Here is a 17,297-nt window from a genome sequence, read left to right on the forward strand (position 1 = left end):
GATCCGGGGCTTCTAAATACACGAGGATCCTAAGTATAATGTAAAGATACACATTTGTATCTAATTAGGACTTAGATTGATTATTTGATAGGGACAATTGCTTTTAGTCGCGAAAACACCCCGATACAAGTGTTTGGAGGGACCCGGGTGGCGTTTAGGGACACATATAGTTAGGATAATGAATTGGGACACCAAAGGAACACTCCTTAAGGAGTTTACGGCCACATGACCCTCTATCCATGAGTTTACGGCCATAAACTCATGGTGGGGTGAGTTAAGGGCAAAAATGGCTTGTAACACTTAAGGGCATTTTTCTAGGTTTGGATTTAAAGGCTTGGAATGGATTTAAATCATCAAAATGACTTATTTATGGGAGTTTACGGCCTAGCATAGGCTCCTGGCCGTAAACTCCTTAATTCTCATGAAAATGGTGTTAAATAATGCTAAAACAAATCACATGTGATTGGTAAAATTGTTCCAAGGCCTTATATGCATTTGTTAGAAGTTTTGAATAGCTTTTTGGAGTTTACGGCCTATGAGACCCCTCTCATGGCTGTAAAATCTCTTAGAGGGTATATCCATGTGTTTTAATGCTAAAAACTTGTTTGTAAGGACTTCTAAAATTCATTCCAATGCTTTAGGGTGTTATAGGGGTTAAACAACACATAAAAATGAATTTATACCATATTTTAAGGAGTTTACGGCCCAAGCACTTGCCTTGGCCGTAAACTCAAAATAATCATTCAAAAATTATGTTTCAAGTGTCCAAAATGCTAAAACTAATATCCTAAAATTCATATCTAAGCCTTATTAGTGATTTGGAAGGGTTTAAGGTCAAGAAAACCCCATGAATATGAGTTTACGGCCCAAGCTTGTGCCTTGGCCGTAAACTCCTTCAAATCCATCAAAATCCATGTTTTAAATGTTCTAAGTCCATTTCATGAAGTCCTTTAGCCATATCTAGAGTCCAATTGTGTTTAGGAAGGGTTTTATGGCTTAAAAACCCATTTATTATGAGTTTACGGCCTAAGCTCCATCCATGGCCGTAAAATCATATACAAGGTCTTAAATCATGATTAAACCCCTAATTTGGAAGCCAAATATGCTATACATTAAGGTTAGGAAGGTACCTTAGGGATTTGAGGCCTTAAAATTGAGTTTTGGACCCTTAAACTTGGATTTTAGGAGAGAGGTTGGAGAGAGAGTAGAGAGAGAAGGAAAAAGCTTCAAATGAAAGGTTTAACATGTTTATATAGTTCCCAAAACTTGGACACGGTGGAATTCTACCCGATACCGACCTTAAACGAGGCTTTAGGTCGCACCCGACTAAATTCCCGTCACCCGGCGGGGACGTTTTTAAAACTTATGAAATAAATGTTTTGGGCTAATTTCATGGGTTCCTAAAGGGTTTGGAGACTCATTGGATGATAATAAACATATAATTTTTATTAACTAAACCCAAAAACGATATCGGGACGTTTCGACATACGACGAATTTATACGGGTAGAATGGGTTTTCGGCGATGAACAACTTCGGGTCGTTACATTACCCCCCCCCCCCCCCCCCCGTTAGAGGGAATTTCGTCCTGAAATGCAAGGAATAAGATACAGATCATGAATTGGAATGAGACACGAATGGATTTGTTGCCTCGGATCTTCACTTTCTCAAGTGGAATCAGGTCTCTACTGGGCGTTCTAACGAATTCTCATTATCGAGACGTGTCTTTGTTTCGTACTTTAACTCTCTCTCAATTTACGATATTAATCGGTTTTCTCATGGAAGTTCCAATCCTGGACGACTTCGGTTTCCTCAAAGGAATCACTAGGGTTTCGTTGGGTAGATGCTTCTAAGGATTCGAGACATGATGGTCTAGATAGATGTTACCAAGCTCTAAGGGCATCCGAAATCTGAAGATTGCAGAATCGATTTCTACGAAGATCTCGAAGGGTCTGATGTGAGACTAAACTAGACGTTCGAAAGAAACTCCCAGGAATCCTTCGGGATAGACATTTAGAGGAAAGAGATGTTAACTTCTCGTTTCTCGATGATCACAGAAACGAGGGATGAGTGGTAATCCATATCGGGAAAACTTTTGAGTTCTAAGTCATAGAATGATACGAAAGTTTGATGCCGAAGATCACGAGAACAGGGTCGAGGAAGGATCTAGACGAGCGGCCCTTTCGAAACTAAAGATAACAACATGAATGAGACTCGGTTATTTCATGTTAAACATAGCATCAAAGTATTTTCGTGAAAAGTTTCCCTTTTTTAGATCGAATGGAACAGAGTAGTCCTCCGGACTGGGGATTTAATCTATAGGTACGAAGTTAGTGTACTCTATCTCACTGGTTAGTCATCTCGACGGTACACATTTCGATTGCATATGAAGGATTGAGTTTAGAAAATGTTCGAATAGATAGATAACAGGTTTCCCTCTTTGTACTAAATAGAAAAGAGTTGCAGGTATAAGAATTATCAAAGAGAAATATACTTGCGGCGGCAGAGGGATCAGTGGTTATAGCTGTCTTGGGGCAATTCCTTTTGAAGTGCCCAGTTTCCCCCCAATTGTAACAGGCCGGACTAATTCCCGCTCCGGATGATTGGTTCGTTAGCTTGGCTGGTTTTCTGCAGGTTCGAGCAAGGTGGCCCTTATTGCCACAGTTGTCGCAGATCCTTTCACGACATGCACCAGGAATGCGGTGGTGGTAGTTGCACTTACTACACCAAGGAAGGGTACCAGTGTATCCACTGGCGAGAGTTTGGGCTGTGGAACCGACAGCCGAAACAGCAATAGGGGCGGTAGCAGCATGGACTGCTACCGTTTGCTGTTTCTTAGAAGACCCTTGCGTACTCTAGGCCTTCCGCTTGTTCCAGGATTTGTTTTTGCTTCCACCTCCACTGGTGACTGGCTCGGGGGTGGTAGCTTCCTCATCAGAATTGTTTTCGTGATCGATCAAGATTTTTGCAAGACATTTGGCACTGTTTTATGTGTCTGGATTCACAGCCAAGATATTCCCTTTGGTTGGCTGGGTCAACCCCCAGATGAACCTCTCTATCTTTTTACTCTCCGGGGTAACCATTCTCGGACATAGTAATGCCAGATCGTCAAATCTTGAGGTATAAGCAGCTATGTCGGAACCCTTCATCTTAAGGTTCCAAAGTTCGTGTTCCAGCTTCTGGAGTTTGCCCCGAGGGCAATATTCTGCGAGAAGAAGCTCCTTCATAGCTTCTCAACCCATATCATTGGCTACAGGTAAAGTTAAGGATTTGACTCGGCCGTTCCACCAAGTCAGGGCTTTGTCTAGGAAGGTGCAGGAAGCAAACTTGACTCTATCAGACTCTGAACAACCGCATATTTCAAAGATTGATTCGATTTTCTCGAACCATCGTGTTAAAGCAATGACAACCCCTGTGCCATCGAAGAATGTCGGTTTTGCGTTCATGAAGTCTTTATAGGAACCCCCTTTTTGGTGTCCCTGACTATCATCTTGGTTTTGGGTTCCACCTCCTGAACCCCTAGAGTTCAGTTGAGGTAAGAGAGCTGATATGGTAGCGGAAATGGTTGCCTGAAGTGTCTCCAAATCGATTTGAATAGGAGGTGGTGGCGGAGGAGGATTGCTGTTGTTCGTTGAGTTGGGTCTCTTTCTTGGAGGCATCTTGATCTAAAAAGATCAGGAAAGAGAGGATCATAAGTCCTCTGAATTGAATCAAGAGATATGGAACAGGGGATATCTCATTAAGACTAATATAACATCATACTAAGCGATAAAGTAGAAAGGAGTTATCAAGGTAGAACATTTTATCACTAGAGGAATAATCAAGGAATAACACGTATACAAGGATTTCTACAAAGGATCGGCTCGAGAAATACTCCCATAGTATTTCATGGTTCGCTACAGTGACGATTTGTTGTTTGGGATATTGGGTAAGTTTTAGGTATGCCGCATACCACAGTCACTCTCAAGAACATGTTGGCCGTGTCTCGAATGAATATAGTTGGCCAGGCTATATTGACCCTAGACACGACTACATAACTGCTCAGGTTTAACCGCAGCGTACAACACCCATTTACTTATGTTTTGTTCTACTTGTACTTACGGATTTCGACAGCTCGGCATACTTAAATACTTTTGAAAATACTTATATTCTGTAGGATACTTTTAGTTCAGAGCACTTGGGCCCCTTAATGTTTATAGTCTTATACCATGTAAGGTTTGGTATACTCTGTTCACTATAAACAAGGGCTCTGATACCAATCTGTCACACCCCGAAAATTAAAGGTGGAAACATTTCCGAGGTTGACTCCAAGTTGTGTATCAAATCCAATGTACTTAGTAATCACAGTAAACAACCATTACATTACATATATGTGAAAGTTTACATTTGGTTTAAAAAAAATTGTACAAAAGTTATACATATATCATATGAACAAAACGAGACGAGTCTTCCACGCACTCCGTCTTCACTAAAAGAGATCACTGGGTACCTGTCTAACTTGGACCTGAGAATACAAGCAGTTTGAAAATCAGCATAAAGCTGGTGAGTTCATAAGCGGTTTTGTTTTTGTAACACCCCCCTCTGGCACGTATCACAATATTGTCCGCTTTGGGCCACTCGGCACGAGGACTTCCCAGGGGGTCACCCATCCCGGTACTACTCCCGCCCGAGCACGCTTAACTGCAGAGTTCTTATGGGATCTGCTGCCCTCACGGCTTTAAAACGCGTTGTGACAAGGAAGGTATCCACACCCCTTTATAAGGAAATGTTTCGTTCTCCTTCCAAGTCGATGTAGGATCAGGTGCAACCCACCTTGGTATAACATCCGGATTTTACCAGGTATCTTGTAAATTTAATTTTGTTGAATTGTGAGGGGGACTCGGCGAGTTGGAGCTCTGACTCGCCGAGTAGGGACGCGGATTTGGACAATGGATCGCGCCTGGACTCGGCGAGTCCAGGATATGGACTCGGCGAGTCTGCACTGTGTAGAGAAACCCTAAAATCCCGGGCTTGAGGCCTATTTAAAGGGCCTTATGGCCGTCATCTGTGCTCACCCAACCCTTAGAGAGAGACCCTTGTGTTCTTGAGTGATTGTGAAGAGAGAGGAGCATTTCTTGACCTTGTGTGTGCCATTTAGCAAAGAAGAAGGAGATTCTAGGCAAGAGGAAGCAAAGGAGGCTGCTATTTCGTGGATTTGGAGCTTAGATCATCAATCTAGAGGTATGATTTCGGTCCATATTCTGTTTGGTGAAGCATTATGCGATTTAGGGCTTATTATGGTCATTTATGGGATGATTTGATGCCCAATGGTTCCCTCCTTGTGTTGGGGTTATGGATCTGGATCCATAGAGGTCCAGAGAGCCTCACTCATCAAGCTTTATGTATAGCAATGGAGTCTAGGACCTTGTGTTGTGGTATTTGAGTCAAAAACATCATATATGGTCATATAGAGGTTGTATGTGCATCAAGATTGTAACTTTACGTGCTAAATGAGCTTGGAGGGACTGGATTTATGGATTAACGGACTGGATCTGACCTTATGAGCAAGATTGAGTCATTGCATGGCACGGACTCGCCGAGTCCGAAGAACAGACTCGGCGAGTAGCATGAATGTTACCCGACCACACAGTGAGTGGTCTTGACGAGTTGGGGAGGGTGGACTCAGTGAGTCAAGGGGGAGTCAGAATGGACCGGTGGACTGAGTCAAACTGGACTCGCCGAGTTGTTCTTGAGACTCGGCGAGTTGAGTCGTGGTGGCCCCACAACTCATGCCAGGTGGAACTCGTCGAGTTGAGTGAATGCTCGACGTGTCAAGGGAGGATTCCAGGGAAATTGGTGTATACGCTCAGACTCGCCGAGTCCGGTCAAAGTTGACCATTGACCGTTGACCAGCATTGACCTAAATTGACTTGTTATAGTGTGGTCAACCCTAGTTGGGAAAGTGTTAATTAGGGATGTATTGTGCTATAGGGGGACTACAGCTCGGCAAATCGAGTGATTAGCGATTTCAGGTTTACGATTTACCGAGGCACACGAGGTGAGTCTTCTCACTATACTTTACCTTGAGTAGGTAACCAGAGTTATGTGATAGAGTATTTGTATGCTATGTATGTTATGTGTTGTACTGCATTATTTCTATGTGATTTATGTGGTGCATGTTTATCAGAGCTAGAACCTGAGGGTTCACAGAGTTTGGGTGCACGGACCCACAGAGTTATAGCCTAGAGTGGCTAATATGTGTTATATGTGGTATTTTGGGGAACTCACTAAGCCTTGTACTTACAGTGTTTGATGTTATTGTTTCAGGTACTAGTGACGACCGCGGGAAGGCGCCGGCTTGATCCGTACACACACACGTTCGGAGCTTGATATTATGATCTTGGGATTTTGTATTGTCTTGTTTGGATAATTAAAATGGTTATTTTTATGAATATCGATGGAATTATGTTTTATAAAAATTGAAAATTTTGTTTTGAAATTTACGGTGTTACAGTTTTATGAAAATGTATCGGTTTCCTTTAGTTTTCCAAAAAGGTTTGTTATCCAAGAAAATCCCATATTTTCTTATGTTAAATAGTTTCGTTATCTTTCATTACAGTTCAGTTACACGTTTTAAGTTAACCCCAGGAAAATCCCATATTTTCCTAAATGCAAGATTGATTGAATTACACAAAGTATAGTTTAATACACAAAACTATATATTGAAAATCATAGGATTACTATCCCGAATTAGACAAGGATACTATAATATAGACGAACTGTAGATAGAAAGTATTTTGAAAACCTTGGGACTAACATCCCGAACGAGTTACTAGATAGTTTGATATACTAGAAAATATAGATTGAAAACCATGGGACTACTAACCCGAATAAGATTGTTTGATAAAACCATGGGATCACTATCCCGAATTTGATATAAGATAGTTGGATAAAGTCATGGGATTACCATACCGTACAAGATATAGATTCAAAACCATGGGATTACCATCCCATACAAGATATAGATTTAAAACCATAGGATTACCATCCCGAACGAGATATAGATACCAGACCATGGGATTATCATCCCGAACAAGATATAGATTCTAAACAAAATCCCAGCTGTGAATAAGTTTATATTGATACGTATTGTGAGTCGGGTAACCATGCTAATACAACAACGAGACCTCCATGATGTTAGTCAGACGTCGGATGATATACAAAATTTGTCACCCCAGGCTTGCCCGCCTAACTATAGCTAGCAGTTAAGGTGTGGGATTGTCAGTCCCGAACAGATCTATTCACAAATTCCTCGCTCTCCCTCCAGGAGACTCTGGTTACACTTCCGGGGAGGATTTACTGATCATCCATAAAGGGTAGTGACTACTCACAAACTAGTATTAAACTATTCACAGGATGCTCATACGATATCAAACATACAAAGATTTTAAGATATGGTACAGTGAAAATAGATACATACAATGAAACTATCTGGCAATACATTCAAATGATACGGAGATAAACTGAATTAGACATAATTTATCTAATAACATTATACAGATATCAGTACATGATATAAATAGAAATATAGAACTCCAAATTATTCCCATAATAATTTGATTAGTTTGATTATTTTTTTAACTAAAATCCATTTAGTTGTAATTGATAGATCATTCCTTATGCTCAGCATAATACATAAGGAGTAAAAGTGTTTATAAGTTTGCCAGATATTATTTGAAATACATCAATGTTATAATTCGAAAACAGTTATAGTTTTGCTTGTTTTCCCTCTCTGAAAACATTGAAAAACACGGAAAAGGCGTAGAGGTATGAACTCACCAGAAGAGAAATGTGACGATTTGGATGCTAAGAGTTGATCCGGGGCTTCTAAATACACGAGGATCCTAAGTATAATGTAAAGATACACATTTGTATCTAATTAGGACTTAGATTGATTATTTGATAGGGACAATTGCTTTTAGTCGCGAAAACACCCCGATACAAGTGTTTGGAGGGACCCGGGTGGCGTTTAGGGACACATATAGTTAGGATAATGAATTGGGACATCAAAGGAACACTCCTTAAGGAGTTTACGGCCACATGACCCTCTATCCATGAGTTTACGGCCATAAACTCATGGTGGGGTGAGTTAAGGGCAAAAATGGCTTGTAACACTTAAGGGCATTTTTCTAGGTTTGGATTTAAAGGCTTGGAATGGATTTAAATCATCAAAATGACTTATTTATGGGAGTTTACGGCCTAGCATAGGCTCCTGGCCGTAAACTCCTTAATTCTCATGAAAATGGTGTTAAATAATGCTAAAACAAATCACATGTGATTGGTAAAATTGTTCCAAGGCCTTATATGCATTTGTTAGAAGTTTTGAATAGCTTTTTGGAGTTTACGGCCTATGAGACCCCTCTCATGGCTGTAAAATCTCTTAGAGGGTATATCCATGTGTTTTAATGCTAAAAACTTGTTTGTAAGGACTTCTAAAATTCATTCCAAGGCTTTAGGGTGTTATAGGGGTTAAACAACACATAAAAATGAATTTATACCATATTTTAAGGAGTTTACGGTCCAAGCACTTGCCTTGGCCGTAAACTCAAAATAATCATTCAAAAATTATGTTTCAAGTGTCCAAAATGCTAAAACTAATATCCTAAAATTCATATCTAAGCCTTATTAGTGATTTGGAAGGGTTTAAGGTCAAGAAAACCCCATGAATATGAGTTTACGGCCCAAGCTTGTGCCTTGGCCGTAAACTCCTTCAAATCCATCAAAATCCATGTTTTAAATGTTCTAAGTCCATTTCATGAAGTCCTTTAGCCATATCTAGAGTCCAATTGTGTTTAGGAAGGGTTTTATGGCTTAAAAACCCATTTATTATGAGTTTACGGCCTAAGCTCCATCCATGGCCGTAAAATCATATACAAGGTCTTAAATCATGATTAAACCCCTAATTTGGAAGCCAAATATGCTATACATTAAGGTTAGGAAGGTACCTTAGGGATTTGAGGCCTTAAAATTGAGTTTTTGACCCTTAAACTTGGATTTTAGGAGAGAGGTTGGAGAGAGAGTAGAGAGAGAAGGAAAAAGCTTCAAATGAAAGGTTTAACATGTTTATATAGTTCCCAAAACTTGGACACGGTGGAATTCTACCCGATACCGGCCTTAAACGAGGCTTTAGGTCGCACCCGACTAAATTCCCGTCACCCGGCGGGGACGTTTTTAAAACTTATGAAATAAATGTTTTGGGCTAATTTCATGGGTTCCTAAAGGGTTTGGAGACTCATTGGATGATAATAAACATATAATTTTTATTAACTAAACCCAAAAACGATATCGGGACGTTTCGACATACGACGAATTTATACGGGTAGAATGGGTTTTCGGCGATGAACAACTTCGGGTCGTTACATTACCCCCCCCCCCCCCCGTTAGAGGGAATTTCGTCCTGAAATGCAAGGAATAAGATACAGATCATGAATTGGAATGAGACACGAATGGATTTGTTGCCTCGGATCTTCACTTTCTCAAGTGGAATCAGGTCTCTACTGGGCGTTCTAACGAATTCTCATTATCGAGACGTGTCTTTGTTTCGTACTTTAACTCTCTCTCAATTTACGATATTAATCGGTTTTCTCATGGAAGTTCCAATCCTGGACGACTTCGGTTTCCTCAAAGGAATCACTAGGGTTTCGTTGGGTAGATGCTTCTAATGATTCGAGACGTGATGGTCTAGATAGATGTTACCAAGCTCTAAGGGCATCCGAAATCTGAAGATTGCAGAATCGATTTCTACGAAGATCTCGAAGGGTCTGATGTGAGACTAAACTAGACGTTCGAAAGAAACTCCCAGGAATCCTTCGGGATAGACATTTAGAGGAAAGAGATGTTAACTTCTCATTTCTTGATGATCACAGAGTCGAGGGATGAGGGGTAATCCATATCGGGAAAACTTTTGAGTTCTAAGTCATAGAATGATACGAAAGTTTGATGCCGAAGATCACGAGAACAGGGTCGAGGAAAGATCTAGACGAGCGGCCCTTTCGAAACTAAAGATAACAACATGAATGAGACTCGGTCATTTCATGTTAAACATAGCATCAAAGTATTTTCGTGAAAAGTTTCCCTTTTTTAGATCGAATGGAACAGAGTAGTCCTCCGGACTGGGGATTTAATCTATAGGTACGAAGTTAGTGTTCTCTATCTCACTGGTTAGTCATCTCAATGGTACACATTTCGATTGCATATGAAGGATTGAGTTTAGAAAATGTTCAAATAGATAGATAACAGGTTTCCCTCTTTGTACTAAATAGAAAAGAGTTGCAGGTATAAGAATTATCAAAGAGAAATATGCCTGCGGTGGCAGAGGGATCAGTGGTTGTAGCTGTCTTGGGGCAATTCCTTTTGAAGTGCCCAGTTTCCCCACAATTGTAACAGGCCGGACTAATTCCCGCTCCAGATGATTGGTTCGTTAGCTTGGCTGGTTTTCTGCAGGTTCGAGCAAGGTGGCCCTTATTGCCATAGTTGTCGCAGATCCTTTCACGACATGGACCAGGAATGCGGTGGTGGTAGTTGCACTTACTACACCAAGGAAGGGTACCAGTGTATCCACTGGCGGGAGTTTGGGCTGTGGAACCGACAACCGAAACAGCAATAGGGGGTAGCAGCATGGACTGCTACCGTTTGCTGTTTCTTAGAAGACCCTTGCGTACTCTAGGCCTTCCGCTTGTTCCAGGATTTCTTTTTGCTTCCACCTCCACTGGTGACTAGCTCGGGGGTGGTAGCTTCCTCATCAAAATTGTTTTCGTGATCGATCAAGATTTTTTCAAGACATTTAGCACTGTCATATGTGTCTGGCTTCGCAGCCAAGACATTCCCTTTGGTTGGCTGGGTCAACCCCCAGATGAACCTCTCTATCTTTTTACTCTCCGGGGTAACCATTCCCGGACATAGTAACGCCAGATCGTCAAATCTTGAGGTATAAGCAGCTATGTCGGAACCCTTCATCTTAAGGTTCCAAAGTTCGTGTTCCAGCTTCTGGAGTTCGCCCCGAGGGCAATATTCTGCGAGAAGAAGCTCCTTCATAGCTTCCCAACCCATAGCATTGGCTACAGGTAAAGTTAAGGATTTGACTCGGTCGTACCACCAAGTCAGGGCTTTGTCTAGGAAGGTGCAGGCGGCAAACTTGACTCTATTAGACTCCGAACAACCGCATATTTCAAAGATTGATTCGATTTTCTCGAACCATCGTGTTAAAGCAATGACACCCCCTGTGCCATCGAAGAATGTCGGTTTTGCGTTCATGAAGTCTTTATAGGAACCCCCTTTTTGGTGTCCCTGACTATCATCTTGGTTTTGGGTTCCACCTCCTGAACCCCTAGAGTTCAGTTGAGGTAAGAGAGCTGATATGGTAGCGGAAATGGTTGCCTAAAGTGTCTCCAAATCGATTTGAATAGGAGGTGGTGGCGGAGGAGGATTGCTGTTGTTCGTTGAGCTGGGTCTCTTTCTTGGAGGCATCTTGATCTAAAAAGATCAGGAAAGAGAGGATCATAAGTCCTCTGAATTGAATCAAGAGATATGGAACAGGGGATATCTCATAAAGACTAATATAACATCATACTAAGCGATAAAGTAGAAAGGAGTTATCAAGGTAGAACATTTTATCACTAGAGGAATAATCAGGGAATAACACGTATATAAGGATTTCTACAAAGGATCGGCTCGAGAAATACTCCCATAGTATTTCATGGTTCGCTACAGCAACGATTTGTTGTTTGGGATATTGGGTAAGTTTTAGGTATGCCACATACCACAGTCACTCCCAAGAATATGTTGGCCGTGTCTCGAATGAATATCGTTGGCCAGGCTATATTGACCCTAGACACGACTACATAACTGCTCAGGTTTAACCGCAGCGTACAACACCCATTTACTTATGTTTTTTTCTACTTGTAGTTACGGATTTCGACAGCTCGGCATACTTAAATACTTTTGAAAATACTTATATTCTGTAGGATACTTTTAGTTCAAAGCACTTGGGCCCCTTAATGTTTATAGTCTTATACCATGTAAGGTTTGGTACACTCTGTTCACTATAAACAAGGGCTCTGATACCAATCTGTCACACCCTGAAAATCAAAGGTGGAAACATTTCCGAGGTTGACTCCAAGTTGTGTATCAAATCCAATGTACATAGTAATCACAGTAAACAACCATTACATTACATATATGTGAAAGTTTACATTTGGTTTAAAAAAAAATTATACAAAAGTTATACATATATCATATGAACAAAACGAGACGAGTCTTCCACGCACTCCGTCTTCACTAAAAGAGATCACTAGGTACCTATCTAACTTGGACCTGAGAATACAAGCAGTTTGAAAATCAGCATAAAGCTGGTGAGTTCATAAGCGGTTTTGTTTTATGAAAATGTATCGGTTTCCTTTAGTTTTCCAAAAAGGTTTGTTATCCAAGAAAATCCCATATTTTCTTATGTTAAATAGTTTCCTTATCTTTCATTACAGTTCAGTTACGCGTTTTAAGTTATCCCAAGGAAAATCCCATATTTTCCTAAATGCAAGATTGATTGAATAACACAGAGTATAGTTTAATACACAAAACTATATATTGAAAATCATAGGATTACTATCCCGAATTAGACAAGGATACTATAATATAGACGAACTGTAGATAGAAAGTATTTTGAAAACCTTGGGACTAACATCCCGAACCAGTTACTAGATAGTTTGATATACTAGAAAATATAGATTGAAAACCATGGGACTACTAACCCGAATAAGATTGTTTGATAAAACCATGGGATCACTATCCCGAATTTGATATAAGATAATTGGATAAAGTCATGGGATTACCATCCCGTATAAGATATATATTCAAAACCATGGGATTACCATCCCGTACAAGATATAGATTTAAAACCATAGGATTACCATCCCGAACGAGATATAGATACCAAACCAAGGGATTATCATCCCGAACAAGATATAGATTCTAAACAAAATCCCAACTGTGAATAAGTTTATATTGATACGTATTGTGAGTCGGGTAACCATGCTAATACAACAACGAGACCTCCATGACGTTAGTCAGACGTCGGACGATATACAAAATTTGTCACCCCAGGCGTGCCCGCCTAACTATAGCTAGCAGTTAAGGTGTGGGATTGTCAATCCCGAACAGATCTATTCACAAATTCCTCGCTCTCCCTCCAGGAGACTCTGGTTACACTTCCGGGGAGGATTTACTGATCATCCATAAAGGGTAGTGACTACTCACAAACTAGTATTAAACTATTCACAGGATTCTCATACGATATCAAACATACAAAGATTTTAAGATATGATACAGTGAAAATACATACATACAATGAAACTATGTGGCAATACATTCAAATGATACGGAGATAAACTGAATTAGACATAGTTTATCTAATAACATTATACAGATATCAGTACATGATATAAATAGAAATATAGAACCCCAAATTATTCCCATAATAATTTGATTAGTTTGATTATTTTTTTAACTAAAATCCATTTAGTTGTAATTGATAGATCATTCCTTATGCTCAGCATAATACATAAGGAGTAAAAGTGTTTATAAGTTTGCCAGATATTATTTGAAATACATCAATGTTATAATTCGAAAACAGTTATAGTTTTGCTTGTTTTCCCTCTCTAAAAACATTGAAAAACACGGAAAAGGCGTAGAGGTTTGAACTCACCAGAAGAGAAATGTGATGATTTGGATGCTAAGAGTTGATCTGGGGCTTCTAAATACACGAGGATCCTAAGTATAATGTAAAGATACACATTTGTATCTAATTAGGACATAGATTGATTATTTGATAGGGACAATTGCTTTTAGTCACGAAAACACCCCGATACAAGTGTTTGGAGGGACCCGGGTGGCGTTTAGGGACACATATAGTTAGGATAATGAATTGGGACATCAAAGGAACACTCCTTAAGGAGTTTATGGCCACATGACCCTCTACCCATGAGTTTACGGCCGTAAACTCATGGTGGGGTGAGTTAAGGGCAAAAATGGCTTGTAACACTTAAGGGCATTTTTCTAGGTTTGGATTTAAAGGCTTGGAATGGATTTAAATCATCAAAATGACTTATTTATGGGAGTTTACGGCCTAGCATAGGCTCCTGGCCGTAAACTCCTTAATTCTGATGAAAATGGTGTTAAATAATGCTAAAACAAATCACATGTGATTGGTAAAATTGTTCCAAGGCCTTATATGAATTTGTTTGAAGTTTTGAATAGCTTTTTGGAGTTTACGGCCTATGAGACCCCTCTCATGGACTTAAACTCTCTTAGAGGGTATATCCATGTGTTTTAATGCTAAAAACTTGTTTGTAAGGACTTCTAAAATTCATTCCAAGGCTTTAGGGGTGTTATAGGGGTTAAACAACACTTAAAAATGAATTTATACATTCATATAGTTTCCAAAACTTGGACACGGTGGAATTCTACCCGATACCGGCCTTAAACGAGGCTTTAGGTCGCACCCGATTAAATTCCCGTCACCCGGCAAGGACGTTTTTAAAACTTATGAAATAAATGTTTTGGGCTAATTTCATGGGTTCCTAAAGGGTTTGGACACTCACTGGATGATAATAAATATATAATTTTAATTAACTAAACCCAAAAACGATATCAGGACGTTTCGACATACAGCGAATTTATACGGGTAGAATGGGTTTTCGGCGATGAACAACTTCGGGTTGTTACATGAACCATCAGGTTGGAATAGGCCCTCAACCAGTCGGTTGGATTGCCAACATACTATAGGTCCAATCATCCTCGGGATGGAATACCCCCAGGCCGACAACCAACTGTTGGGTCAAAAATATGGTTTATACTTTACTTTTGTAGGCGTTAATAGTTTTTGGTCATGTAATATGTTTTTCCAGTTGTGTTTACGACCATGATGTTGTGGTTACGACCATGATGGAATACTTACAACCCACAACCAACAGGTTGGAATGCCCAGGCCTACTGGCTTTCACACAAAGCAGATAAGCCTCAACCGCCAAACAAACATGTGCACATATAACAGATAATCACATAACAGTCTATAGACAATGAACTGATCAAAACAGATCATACCACATAACACATAATACCATCCTATCTATCAGGATACCAATCTAACAGATCTTACTAGCATATCACATAATACCATCCTATAACGAGGACACTAACCTAACCAGGTCACTAAGCATAAACATAACCTTATCCTAACTACCAGGATGCAAACCAATAAACATATCATGCCATAACCAGATAAAATCCATAAAGGGACGGCCTTGGTGCCTTAGACCCTGTTGATATAGTGAGGATAACTCACCTCGCAACTGTCGACTCGAAAGATAAGCTCAAACTCTCGGATCACCGGAACAAACTTTACCACCTATAATCACCATAGAACCATGCTTGTAAATTTCCAATCTCCCAAAATGCCTCAGAAGTCAGATAGTCAACCCCTCACCAAGGTCAAAGTCAATGGTCAGCATCAACAATCCATATTGATCTCAACACGTCGAGTATAACCAGCCACTCGGCGAGTTCTTTACATAACTCATCAACTCGCCGAGTCACGAGAATGACTCGTCGAGTTCCTAGTTTTTGCAGCCGTAAACTCCCTGGCTAACTCGTCGAGTTTCCTTGCAACTCTTCGAGTTCATGCATGTCCAAAGGTCGGGAAAACCCTAGCTAACTCACCGAGTCACTCCTCTGACTCACCGAGCCCACGACAATCTTCATCGGACTCGCCGAGTTGGCCATGTGTAACAACAGCAAAATTCAGGTCAAAATTTAAACTTTTATAAAACCGTAATTGATTATACTAAGTGGTAAATATTGTAACATGGTTTTCATACATATAAAGAACACAAAAATCCGAGTTATAACGAGGAAGTTATAACCATTCTAAGATTTCCGACAAAACCGGCAACACCGATTAAACGGAAAACATGAAGTTTCAATACAATAGTTTTTAGCCTTAAGTATCTAAATAAAAGTTATAGATAACATCAAACCATGAGCGTACATAAAAAGAACGTCCAAATCTGACTTCGTATGAGGAAGTTATGATTTTTCCAAGGTTCGGGTATAGCAGTAGACAGCTAAAAACTCGAAATAGAGCTCGAGATACTTTTGACCAAAACAACCTAAATGAGAATCGAAGGTCTCAACATTAGTAGCACAACGGCGAAAAGTCTGACGAAAACGGACATCGGATGAAGAAGTTATGGAATTTTAACGGACTTTTCGTGTCCCGGCCCGTTAAAAATAAATAATTAAAAATAAATTCAAAATTTGCCAACGAATTCTAAACCAGAGTTGTAGATCATATTTTTAGCTACGCGTGCATATAAAGAACGTCGAAAACGGAGCTCGTATGCGAAAGTTATGGATTTTACAAGTTTGGGGTCCAAAATCTGAGGCTGTCAGGCCCCACGACGTGGCACAAGCTTGCCGCGACCCGACAAGTGACTGAGGGCGTCCAATCAATGGAAGAGGATAGGTTTGACTCCCCACGACGTGGCCATACCTTGCCACGACGTGGCACACCCCAAAAATGTCCCTATAAGTAGATTTCAAGGGCTCCGAGTTCCATTGTTCAGTTCTTTTCTTTCTCGTGCCGAAACTCTGCGTTTAAGCCCCCGAGACCCTCCCAAATCCCCGGTTTTCACCTTCAAGTTCCGAAGGAAGGTTTTGTGTTCTCGAGATTCCCGACATTCCCGAGAATCCCGATATTTTCCCGCATTTCCAACTCTTCCTGTCGAAGTTCTGCTCGATTCTCCTCTCGACTACTTCAAATCAACCACTTCAATCAAGTGAGTTCATACCCCTACAACCACACTTTAAATGCTTTTTAAACACTTTTAGGGGGGAATACAAGTAAACACACAACTATAATCGTGTGAAACATCGACCTTTTGACATAATTTTCATACTGTTGTTTTAATTATCTTATGAAGTCATTATCATGCAAAACACCTCACAACACAACTTTACCCTCTTGGGATACAATATGTTTTATAAATAGAAATAGGTTTTATTTATACGTTTGCATACTACATCATATCAGTAGTAACCATTTCAACTATAACATGATGCTTTTACAAGAAAACTCAACTCATCACGTTTTTGTAACACGGTAGAAAACGAAATCATTTCATACAAACGATTTTCATCATATTACTCATGAACTTGTTGTTAGCAATCATGTGATGGAATATGGTTTTGTTTGTACCAAATGAAAGTCCCC

Source organism: Lactuca saligna, chromosome 3 (assembly GCF_052625555.1).
Source record: "Lactuca saligna cultivar CGN05327 chromosome 3, ASM5262555v1, whole genome shotgun sequence".
NCBI classification, from domain to species: domain Eukaryota; kingdom Viridiplantae; phylum Streptophyta; class Magnoliopsida; order Asterales; family Asteraceae; genus Lactuca; species Lactuca saligna.